We start from the raw sequence: 14,280 nt of genomic DNA on the forward strand, positions 1-14,280 counted from the left end.
CCTCGTGACCCCTGGGTGTATGTAGTATTGAATATCAATAATAATATCAAATATTTGAAGGAAATGAAAGAGGTTGGGTAGAAAATAATATTATTCAATCAACACTATATAATATAAACTGAGAGAACATCATGCTACTCGATGTGCACTAACATCAATACACGTCGACGTAAAGTGTAAACTAATGCAATAATATTACTAAACATAGTCTAAAATATAATAATGTGTAGCATTTTGTCGGCTTAATCAAAAGTACTTAAAACCTTGTATAAGACAGCGAAAAACGCCACTCAACGTCTAATACGAATCAGATATCTAATCAACCACATTGATTATAATTAAATACTTATTATCACAACAGATATCTCTAAGGTAATTTATTAGTCATCTGTAATCATTGCCGTCGATATACAATTTGTAATTATTATCACTCACCACCATTTGTAGAATAAATGATTATAGAAGTATATTAACAGGTGGGTGGGTAAATACTTGCAAAAAGCTTTTCCGTGTCACTTCCGTGATCTTTATTGTCCCGCATTTATGTGTATAACTATATATTATATACATTATTATATATACATTCACAGACCACAGCTTTACGTCATGTGGGGAAATTTATAAAATACTGAATGCACACAACGGTCCTCAGCCAATTAGTTTTCGTGTCACGACAGACAAATGATGATTATTTAGCTCCCGTAGGTATAGGAAAATATGGAAGAAATCCGTTTTCGAATAAACCAAAACGTCAAAAATATACAATATAATAATAATAAATTATCATATTAATATCACATGCGTGGAACAGTCGTCCCTTGGCGGTAGCTTATTTCATACAATAATTACTGTGTATAATATAATATATTAAAAATATTAAACCTACCCATATATGTTATTGTTTCTTTGCAAAAGTATACTGTAATAATATTTATATAGACATGTCGATTTCGACCAACAAGTGTCATATTTCACGTACCTAAATAATTTCACGAAGCATGCGGTCGAGTATATTATATTATTATATTCTTAAATATTTGTTCGTTTGTTTATTTTTCAATCGATACGAGCGTGTATTGTACCTGAACAACAATGTTAAGCTTATAATATAAGCTTGTATACATTGGAACTGAAGCATCTACGCCGTTTATCAAAGATAATATTTTTTTTAAAGACCGAACATTTTCTAAGTTATAGCTGGTTGGGATATTTTTAAGGCAGTACTGCCCCTGTTATAACTAGACAATAAGTCATTTGATTGTATTGCCAAACACTTTATGTACATTTTAATCAGGACATTTTTATTTTTTTATATAGTATACATAATGAAACCAAACAGTTCAACGTAGTCGGATCAAGTTATATTCTTGTTAAATATTTTAAAGTGCTTTCGTACGGAACCTTAATATTTATTCTTTTGTATGTTTTAATATGTTAATAATTGAAAATTTTACTTATTTTAAACTTCCCATTTATACTTTTATATACAGTTTAAATGTATTCTAAACTTTATAATGACATATTTACTGGTATATTTTACCATGAACTTATAGTGTTGTATAACGTAGCTTTGAAGTTCAATTATTTACAATTATTTTGCTTTTGATGTCTTGCTAGTAAAAATGGTACTAAAATTTCCTTTATTGAAATACACACAGTAACAGTGACAATTTTCATAATATATTATTAATTTCGTAATTTTTTTTAAATTTCATAAAATATATTTGAAGATCATTTAAAATATTTAATAGTGTTAAAACTGGCATTTATTATGTCTGACACGAGTACATTATTGGCAATTATCAGTATTGAATGTAAGTATATATTTCACATAACAGTGAAATACATTTAACTGTAGTAAATAGGTTATACATAAATAAATTCAATTACTCTCAGAATATTACCACGGACTTAAAGTTAATTATGTTCAATTACAATAATGTAGTTTGTACACGACACACGTACACATTTTAACATTTTAGAAATGTGCTTATTTGTTTAAGCCCATTAAAGCTTGATTCACAGTAAATATATTAAAGTATTATGTAGATATAATGATTTTAAAATATATATTGACTTTTCTCACCTCAAAAACAAGAATCTTCATTAATACGACTCACACTATGTTAGTGGTACAAATTAACAACATGACGTATCAAAAGGATTATTTTGCATAAAATAACTCGTAAAGTGTATTTAATTTTTAATTGCGTAGGTACAGTATAATTTTGATGAAGAACATATTATATTATTACCCTGCAAGTTTGCTCGTTTAAATTCAATGCGTTTGGTGTTTATGAATAAATTATATTATCTTCTCTCATTAATCATGATTTATTTACATATTATATAATAGGTACCTAGGCTATTTGAAACGCTTGTCCAATTCATAACACTATTATCAGAGTGATACATTTTTCTTAAAATTCTGATGCTTTCACATTTCAGTTACATTTATCTTTTCAAAAGCATATTTGATTGTACCTAGTTGAAATAATCGAGCTATTGTTAAATTTAAAATGAATATCGAATGTTTCTATTGTATTATTTGTATGAAACTTGAATATTTCTATATAATATCCCGAAATGCATTATATCTTATTTAAAAATGCACAATTTTCATTTATTTCCGTACACATTTCCAAAGGCACTTAAACGAGATTTGTTCGAATAACATGTACTTTCATTGTAAGCTCTTGCTCAACAATGATTTTGAGACGAAGAATTAAGAAATAAATTGTTTTTTTCTTAATTGCAAATATTTTATAAAATAGAATTATTCTGCTGTATACTAAATATTTGTATAATATAGGTAGTAATATTAATTAACTACAGCAAAGACGTAAGCATGAAGTAAAATTTTATTTAATCTAGGTTTTATTCAATAATTTTACATAAACGAATTTAAGTATGAAATATAGGTACTAATTGAATATTAAAACTTTTTGATTGGGCTCTACCAAATATTGTAAACGATCGAAACAGACAATATTTTATATCATTGGTACCTACATCGTTCACCTAATCCTGTACAGAAGAGGCGAGGTACAATAATATGCCGACCGTATTTTTTATAGGAGCATAATATTAATTCTGATTGGGTGAAATGGGGTCATCCAAACGTGTCTTCTATGATAGGTATGCACTATTGTTGTTATGTTGAATGGTATTACAGGTATTACAGGGATGACGTTTCAAACTATAGTACTATAAACGTTTGTTTGTATAATTTATACATGTTATTGGACCATAAAATTATCATTTTTGATTAATTATCCCATATCAGCAATTCAAATTTTAATTAAAAATAACAATTCATAATACTATTTACTAGCTATTAACAATTAACAAATACCATTATTTTACATAATGTCATAATGTTTAGTATAAACATTTAGTATAAATATCATGTACCTATAATACTAAGATTTCGGTACGCTTCCACGATACATAACTCAACTTCCGCAGATTGCACGATACGTACAAATATGAAGGACCGAAATTCCAGTATTAGACGATTATAATTTATACTATTATAATTGTGTAGGTAAATGATGTTTATGCTGCACTATTACTTAGGTAATTTTACACTGTATAGTTTAAATTATCCCTCTATATTAGAACTGATATACTGGGTATTTTGGTGGTATCTGATATTAACCTGAACTTAAATATTTATTCTACATTCCAAAATTAGGTAGATAAGTTTCGGCGAAGATGTTTAAAGATCATCACTAATTTAAGTCAACATTATAGTATGATTTAATTATCAAGTTGGTTACCTATTAAAACATACCTAATATTATGTCCTTTTTTATAATATAAAGTAACGTGAAAAATTTGCGTATGAATTAACAATGAATTAAAAGTAAATTGTATCAACTCGTTATAAGTACTACTATTATAAGTTAGTTATAATTACAAATCAATATGTTTTAATAATTTTTATTGTATTTGGTAAGGTTATTTTTGAATGAAATCATAAAATATTTTACTACAGCAGTCAGTATTTAAATATTTAAAAATTATAAGAGTGGCGAGTATAGAAAATAATATTTTGTAAAATAAACCAAATGTAAAAAGTGCAAAATCTATTCTGGAGGCGCCGGGCATCGATCCCGGTACCTCTCGCATGCTAAGCGAGCGCTCTACCATCTGAGCTACGCCCCCTGATGAAAGACACTTATAAATTTGTTCTCTTTAACAAATAAGTATATGTGTATATTGAAAGTAAAATAAATAATAATGATAATAATATATTACGGCTAGCTAATTAATAGTTATTCAACTTTTATTATTGATCGGTTTAAAGAAAAAATCAACGTAGAGTTTTGTATTTAACTAGCTGTCCTGTCCGACATTGCTCATACAAAGATTTGTATGTTTTATAATTATGTCATTGATGATTGATTATATTTGTAATTTGTAAATAAATGTAAATGCCATATTTATTGCAATTATGATAGTGCCTAATAATTAATATAATATGTAGGTAGCCAATGAATGCTATAAATTCAAATTGCATATTTATTTTATGCTATCATTTCTTTATTCGAAAGTCGAAACCATAAACGCGACAATTTGAAGCGTGCTTTTAGCTTATCTGCCGGGCCGCTGGGGTTTATTATAATATATGAAAAATAAATAAATAATAATTTTTATTTATCATTTCTCCTATTGCTATTATAACCCGATAACCGTAACCAATAGCAACCATTTATAATAAAAAAAATTTCGATTTCTATTGTAAATCTTAAATAAAACGTAAATCCTTGTTTGAGCATCTCTCCGGGTTACCTAGTCCCATTAGAGCCTACAAAATCGAGTCGATTGAAAATATAATTTCATTGTTAAATTAATTCAATAGGTATTTTTTTGATATTAAATTGTATAGATAGGTAGTTAAGAATAAAGTAGCTAGGTGGCGTACCCGAGAATTTAAACAGGGAAAGGGGGGGTGTGGGTGTTATAAGAAATATCTAATACATTTAAAACATTTAAATTAACTATGGTGGTAATACCAAAGACACAAACAAGGGGTTTTATAGAACAATAGAGGATAGTGGAATATAACCCCTAATCCCCCCCCTCCACCGTTGTTATGATTAGACGTTTATATCTTTATCAATTGTTATAATTATATATTTCTAGTTGATACAATATGTAAAATAATATACCACCAGCAACTTAATTGACCCTTCTACTATAACTAATAACTATCTTAGCCCGTATATCAATTACAATACTCTGCATATAGGTACTTAAGAATAGGTTGGTAAGTAATACCATTGACCATACAATACGTATAATCAATGACAATATTATACACTGCAGGTACCTATATTGTATCGTTAGTTTGTTTGTTTCATTGTTAATTGTTATAAATAGGTTATACTACCTTCATTGTGTTATGGTAATTTTAATGATAGCTAACATAATTTATTTCTAAATACATTTTTACGTATTGTTAAAGAATATTATTTTATTAATTATTATTCAATTAATATTCTAAATATTATCTTTTTTTCACATGTAATTTTGACATTGTAAACAAACATTCAATCGCAGATATAAAATATTAGATAGCTAACTTGTCTACATTAGGATAATCGATGTTGAAGTCAGCCACCATATACATGTTGGTCAATGTTTACATAATTATCATATCAATACTGTATGATAACATGATATTATTCGCACAGAATAAAATTTTTTTATAAAATATTAAAAAAATATAAAAAATATATATTTCTATTTCAATGGTTTTTAATGACTACACATAATATTATCCTTATTCAATATTCCATCGTCAGATATAAAAGTATTTTGACCATCAGATTGTTATCATGTCTTATTGATAAGATAATTATGTAAACATTGACCTACACGCATATGGCGGATAACTTCAATGTTCGATGTCTTGTTAGCTATCTAGTACCTATTTTATATCTGTGCATTCAAGGTAGTTAATTTGACGGCAACGCAAACAAAATTACGATGCACCAATAGATAAGTAGATAACACATCATATACAAAGGTATAAAAAGGTAGCTATACAAGGTACCTATGTAATAATATATCAGTTTAATTGCTAATTTCAGATTGGTGTTTTATTATGTAATTTGTTTCTGCGGTAACATCGTACAACTATTTCTGATAAAATGTGACAACATTTTAGTATTGTTGTAGATTCTGAGCGGAGCGAGGAAGCTATTGTTTTTACAATGGTGTTTATTTTTTTTTATTTTTATATCCCCCATACGAAATTTCTTCCAGAAGGAGTGTTTTGATTTCAACATATAGTACCTTATCTTTTAGCAAATTGGATCAAGATGGTACTTTAGAGAGGTCATTTTTCGATTTTCTCTATAGTTATTTAATGCCACAGGAAAAACCACCGGAAAATTACGAAAAAACGCTAAAAAAACGCTTAAAAATGGAATTTTAATTTCTAACGCTTTGTTTATCACCATAGAAACAAATAAAAAATTGTAATATTTTAATATTAATTCAACTCACATGATAAAATAAATAATAACAAAATATAAAATATCCAGACTGACAAACTGTCTCCGCTCAGAATCGTTTTTCTTATACAATGATATATAGTATATATAGTCTAATACAACCATTATACAATGACCCACTTGTAATCTACTATACAGCAGAGCGACATCCTCTTACCTGCTTTTTTTTTTTTTGTTGATTTTATTGGAAAGTTCTCATTTATTTCTATATTCATTTTTTACTTAAACGATGTCAAAACAAACTGAATAACATTTGGTATTCAATAGAAAAACAGCAAAATAGCATATTACGTGTTGTATACATATTATATGGTCTGTAATCTGTATATACTTGATCTTAAAAATTTTTGAACGCAACTGGTTAACTGAAAATATTTATATAAAAGCAAAAACATCGCATTTAAAAAAAATGGGTGTAAAGTAACATGACAGTAATGTCGAAAACATGCAATACGAGTGCTTTACATGCAAATCACGGAGGCAAATAAAGTTCGAACATATTATTATATTCCGACGAAATAAAAAGTCATTCCCACTATCCGACCTACAACTAAAATGAACGAATTCTCAGCCAGCGGCGCCAATATGCTTTGTGTAATATTACCTATACAATATGACAGAATAACGAATAATATCTAAGGTGCTCTAGTATACCCTAATAACCACCAACTCAACAATTCACATTTCTAAAAAGAAAAAGTTTTTTTTTATCATTGAAAACAAATAAATTGTTATTTTTTGCGGGCTTTGAATAAAAGAATCCCCTCGTGGATTTTTTTGACATTGTCAAGGAAAGCGTTTTTAAGGTGTCATAACCTTTACACTTTTATCAAAATTATTTCTCCACCATTTAGACGGTAAATTTATAAATAACTAATAACTATTTACCTGGTAGTATCTATACTTAGGCTATTGAAGAATGTTCACATATTTTATTGAAGTGCAGAAAAAAATACACAAATTAATATAAGAATTTAATTAGACGCTTCTAAATTGGTAGTCAAATAGATCATTCTAACATATGTACTGTATGAATAATTATTTCATATAATATGTGATAAAATTATGTTATATACAATATACAATATGCAGTATTTTATTATATTGACGATTTTCGTTCAAAATAAATATTAATTACCATATAAAATATTCTAATCACAAACTGGTAGAAGGTATCTAGTACCTATATATAAAAAGATTTTGATATTATTTTATATGTAACTTTATTTTATTTAATAAGAAAATGTCAAATCTTTTAAATACTTTAGGTTTTTTTTAAGAGGATTTAGAACATTCATTAGAGTTCTGTGATTTTCAACAGCTTTTAGTAATATAATATCATAATTCATAAGTATTCATGACTCAAGTATAGTGAAGTCGATACGCATAACTCATATCATATATTCATATTATTCCTTTATAAATTACTAAGGACATTTGCATAAGTGTGAATATTAAGAAGTTTACTACTACTGGCCATGTCCAGATTATTTTAACACGGCCTTACTATGCTTTATTGCACTTTGTAGATACTTCAAAATTACAGTATATGATACACTAATATATACCGGCCTTAGTTTACGAATACCTAAAACTATTAACTTCAATGTATGAAGTAACTTCATACAAATTACTGTAATTTATAGGTATTATTTTGGACCGTTTTACTCGCTTTGAAATATGAAAATAAATTTCAAAGGAACCAAATTTCAAACATTACAATTTTATTTTATTAATTTGTCTAATTTGACAATCATCTAGTGTTTGGTTAGATTTATAAATAATTCATATTATGAAAACTAAATTTAAAATGTGGGATTAATTAATAGATAAACAAATCATTTTAAACATCAAATGCTTTTGAAAATAAATATTATGCTCATGCATTTTTGATATTTTTAATTAAAAGTAGGTACTATGAGAAAATAAGAATAACTTATGAAAAATTAAGAAAATTTGTGTTACATCATCAATCATTTTGATTAACAAACAAACATATCGCTATAAATAGAAAAAAATTATTTTTAAATCTACATGAATAGGTTAATAATAAATATTAAAATGCCTAAAAAATACTAATTAAGATATTCAGTAAATATTTCAAGTCTATGTAAAATCTGTTAAAGGTTAGGCGTATATTTCTTACTGAATTACTCAACAAAAAGAACAAAATCTATTTTTGTCAAAAACCGATGCTGCTTAAATATTCACTTTTATCTTCTGAATTAAGTACTTGAAATTTTTTAACCAGCCCCCACAAAGTGTCAAAGAAATCAAATTTGCTGCTAGATATTGCCCCAACGTTTCAGCTCAGCCTAAACTTACGAAGCTAAACGACATTTTAATAATCCAAAAGGTGACTTCAAGCACAAAAAAAACATCATCGTAAAACCATTGTATATTTGTTACATTTTTCGCTCGGATTATAATGTGAAATACTTTCTTACATAACTGTTCGAATATATAATTAATTATTTCATCAGTATTTCTAGGAAAATGACAAAAATTTAGGTATATATAATAAATACTTATTAGATAATAATATGAAACATAACGGATTCTCTGGATTCATTTTCTGGTAGAATATATTTTTAATAGCTAGGTATTCGCTTTTGACATTGGTAACTACCAGAGTTATAATAATAATAATGTGTTTGTTCTTACTTATGGTGCATACAGTATACAGTCATAAGAGACAATTCAGCTAAACGAACTATATGCAACATGTAAAATAATTTATACCTAGCCTATTTTTAAAATGGAAATGTATTATTATGATTTATGAATGTAGGCAAGGCGGAAACACATGCAATTATTACATACTCTTTATGGAGTGCCAGTAAAAAAGTCTTAAGTGATATAGTGATATAGGTATTATATAGAAATAAATGTTTCTTGTAAAAACAAAGAGTTATACGTCCACGCGACTAGGTTTAAGTTACTGTATTGTTTTCAATATTCAATAACTACGTATTATTTTTTACATAATATAGTGTTATCGATACTTACATAGTTACCTAATTGTACCTATATTACATTAATAGGTAGATTTCTGCATATTAGGAAGAACTAATCAATAGGTACATTAGGTTTTTAAAAAATTTAAAAACAAAAGTCAAATCATTATAAGTACATAATATGTAAGTAAACACATTCCAACGATAAAAAAACATTTTTGGGGTATTTTTTAGCAGATACATACGCCTTGAGAACAGAGTGCAATGTAATAAAAAATGTCTGGCATAAAATATTCAAAAGAAAAATGTTTAAATTATTACTGTATAATCATACTGTGTAGGTATTATGAAAGGCATACCTAATATTATACCAAAATTACCCAATACTAACTTATAAATATATAATATATAGGTAATATATGTACTCCTCGAAGGACTTATAGATGAAAAAATGAAGTAAATATTAATACAGTTAAGTAGACTGCCCATAAAATAATACGAACTAGGAGTAGATAGGTACCACATTAAATATTATGCTGATAGGAGTTTTTATAAATAAGTTTGTATTATTTTAAATAACTCAATAATTATATTATAATTGAAGATTAGTTTTGTATCATACATATATAGTTAATAATAATTATTACACGATACCTAATTAATTGTAATTTGTATAGTTATATTGATCAATGAACAATATCAATAATTTGTTTATAAATAGGTAATATTTAGTATAATAGACACCCACGTATTGATAAATAATTTAAGTGAAAATTAAAAAGTTTTATTGTTTGTCTGTAATTAATGTATTTCAGTTGCGTAATTTCAATATTTCGTCAAAACAAAAGTATTCGAGATTTTAGTAGTTTAGTAGTTTATCCTAAAGATATATAATTTATTTAGATTGAAAATTTTCCTCGCATAATGTGCGTCTTTAGAGAAGGCAGAATCAAATTGTCTTTAGTGGTTCAAAATGTAATCAATTGCATACTGGATACGTTTAGATACTACATATTTAATGATCAAAATAAAATCTCCAAGGAATACAAAAACTGACTGCATTTTAATTTTTATGTAAATTAAAAATTCTACATTCCACTAAATAAACGAATGAACATATTTTTTTATTTTAAATGTACAAAAACACTTTTCCATTATGATAAACTTACTTAATGAGTTCGTTAACAATAATTTGTATACATTATACTGTTGATTATTCAAAAATGTTTATTATGTATTTATAATATATTGACCACAATAAATTTACAACTTTATCGTTTGAAAAAACTCATGAAAAATGTTTAAAGATGAATATCAAAAATTATTACAAGTACTCATTTCAATAATAATATTATGCTAATACATTTTTAACTTAACAACTGCCATGATATAATTGATCATTTCAATTGTCTTCAAGAATAATTATTAGATCAGTGCATATTCATCGTTTATTTTTAACTTTCATCATTATCTTTTTAAGTATTGATTAATCAATATTATAACTCAGCGGAGGCTCTAATTAGTATTTTCTTTTCATATTCGAAAGATTACATTTACAAAATGTTATTCATTACTCCTTATAAATTATGTAATATTACTGCTACAATACTTGACAATAACTAATAATAAATAATTCGTCATGTGATCATGATAATTATTTTTAAGCATAACATACATATAATTATTGTAATCGTAATCGTATTTAGAGTTATGTATTTATTTTGTGTGGAAAACAATACGTTTTGATCTCATGCTTATAGTTAAGTATACAAAATAATTAATCCATCGCAAATTTTAAACATAGAATGGTTAATAAAAATATAATACATATTCTACAATAAAAGCAGCTTCAGCTGTATGTAATCTTATTTAATGAAAAAACAATACTAATTATTTTACAATTTGTAAACAGAACTTTCCTATTCGAATTGTTAGCACCGACTACGTACTCGTACTAGTCGTATGTTATAATAATAGTGCTTTTTGAATTTATACAATACGTCTTGTGCATCGCACAGCTGCTCCAATAACAAATAAGCCGTACCCATTCTTAGTTTGTATATTTTGATATCTATTATAGAAATACATAAGCATATTATGTGATTATAATTAGTTATTTAGACATCCAAGAATAGATTAAAGAGATTACCCAGTAGTAATACTTTTGATGTGATATATATGTTGTAATTTTTTTTTTACGTTAACAAATCTGTACACGAATTTATTTTAAGCCTATTCTCGGAAGATTGCCTGGTACATTGTCAGAGTCAAGGGCAAGGATCAGGGGGTTTGAATGATTTGCATGGTGGAAAGGAAATTTATTATATATTTAAATAGCAACTAGAATTTTTACTACAATTGTACATTGTATTGGTTAATATAGATTAAATAACACTAAAGAAGACCACACTTTAAGTTATGTTTAAATATAAAATGAGATGCACGTATAACGTAAAATAATTGACAATAAATTAAAATGGTATAATAATAATAAAAACTTTAAAATTAATATAAAAATTCTAATTCCGAAAAATAATTTTAAAGTACTTGTTAAATTTAGTGTTAAAGTAAATGTAGCTATTTTAATCAATATTTTTTAGGTTGTTACTTTATTTTGAAAATAATAATTTAAGTTAAAGTTTATTACTATTTTAAGAACCAATTTCAATGACTTATTGTGTTTATTCATATTACCACAATAGTCGACCATTTAAAAAAAAACTTCAACATCATAATATAAATTTTATTTTATTATACCTACTCTTCACTTTCTTTAGAAAATGATGTCGAAGTGTTTCGTAAATGTGCCAAGGTGTTAATCCAAATAAAAGCATTCAATTCACAATTGGTCGTCGTTTAGTTGAAATAAATTATTCCTCGTACCTTTTATTGACCGTCGTGAAATGGGAAACTTAATTATCGCCAGCCAATCAAACGATAATTTTCTGACTGTTCATAAATATCAAATTTACGTAGGTACTACTTATGGAATTACTAAAATTATCATTTAGAGAGATTGGTCTTTTTATATTTTACTGCTGTAAAACTTTTAAAAATAACACAAACAGAAAAAAAAATATAACCTTACTGTAATTAAAAAAAAAAAAATGCATATATATTAACAATTTTCATTACATACCATGCTATTGACAAGTGACAAGAGTTATTAAATTTTGAACGATATTTACGAGTAATATAAACGGAAAATGGTTTATCTTGCTTAACATAATTATTTATTAACATTGAATACAATTTGTTATGTACTTAATATCATGTTATATTTTTTAAAAAAAAGGATAGGTAGTATAATTATTAATTTATTACATAACTACTTATTAGTTATTAGAGAAGAAACACGTTTTCCATAACTTTTAAACAAATTGCATTATACCTTATAAATTATAACTATAATACCTATAATGAGATACTATAATGGAAAAAATAATTAATAATGATGAAGAATATTATTTAAATTTACCTTTCTTTCCGTCGTTATTCTTACATTAATATACTATACTATACTATATTGTTATTAACTTATAAACATAGCGTGTTTAAAAGAGCACAATAACTTAGACCATCGTTACGAGTAATTAACTAATGAACCGACCCTATTGTTTATCTCGTATAAGTACTTTGTTATATCTACCGATAGAAGCAATGATACTAATGAGACGAGATTTGTCAAAATGTATAACTTTTTTTATTCAATATTAATTGAATTAACATTGTTTTTTAAACATTTTATGCGCCATACCATTAAAGTGTAATGTAGGTACCAAGATTGAAATCATTAAAATGTTTGCTGAAATAGCTGTCAAATATAAAATAACGTTTTGAATATTCATCTATATTAATGAAATATAATATACCTAATAATATAGTCACAATATATTAGGTATATACGTAATCAATCAAAAAGTACTAAATCAATTATTTACAGAAACCGGAAGTGTGATTATATGCTAATAAAATCGTTCCTGATATGATGATAATTTAATAATATTTAAAAAATAATAATAACGTATTATATTATTTTGATATCGATAGGTTTCCACCACATATCAGAGGTCAATTCCAGACTGTAGAAGCATTTACAAATAATTACCTATAGCCAACTATGTTTTTAAAAAAGTACAATAAACACAACATATTGACTATATCGAAATAATTTCGGTTAACGTACATTAATACAGTGTAATTTATGACGATATAATAATACCAAAACGACGGTGCATAATATTATTATTATTACCTATAATTTTATTTTGGCACATCGCTTGGTCTCGGAAATTGTCTTGACGAACTTGCGAGATGCGAATGATAAATGGACTTCTCTGGTAAATACTAAATAATAAGGTGTCTTAAAACTTTAAGAGTATCGTGCACCGACTGTATATAAATACTACTGCACAGGTGTATGTTAATATTATATTTGATGGCTATAATTTGTATACATTATTTATCGTGTCAGACATTTTACTGCATCTTAATATTTCACCATCCATCGGCCGCTGGGCAGTTGATTGTGTAATGTCAATCAGTGTTAATTTCAGACTTAATACACTATATTACTGTATACTTATTTCACTTTACTCACTTTATGAAATTGACTTTGAAACCTTTTATGCACATCAACTAACCAAATAAAAATTACTAGATACCGTGAAAATTAATCCACGACAGTGATGATGTAGCTAAATAGCCTATCCAAAACGCCGTGTGATCATAACAATATGCCTTGTTTATTATAATATAATACATTTTTTAATCCATTACACAAAATAACAAATGGC

The 14,280-nt window shown here is 26.3% G+C and overlaps 1 protein-coding gene and 1 non-coding gene across 4 annotated transcripts in view; one reads left to right on the forward strand and one right to left on the reverse strand.

Moving 5' to 3' along the window:
- LOC100163447 (orcokinin peptides type A) overlaps nt 1-14,280 on the forward strand; it is a 52,501-nt gene that overhangs the window by 10,720 nt on the left and 27,501 nt on the right. The window lies entirely within an intron of this gene.
- On the reverse strand, nt 4,098-4,170 carry TRNAA-AGC. Its single transcript has one exon. It is a non-coding gene; the product is annotated as a tRNA-Ala (tRNA).

This window comes from Acyrthosiphon pisum, chromosome A1 (genome assembly GCF_005508785.2).
Source record: "Acyrthosiphon pisum isolate AL4f chromosome A1, pea_aphid_22Mar2018_4r6ur, whole genome shotgun sequence".
Lineage (NCBI taxonomy): Eukaryota > Metazoa > Arthropoda > Insecta > Hemiptera > Aphididae > Acyrthosiphon > Acyrthosiphon pisum.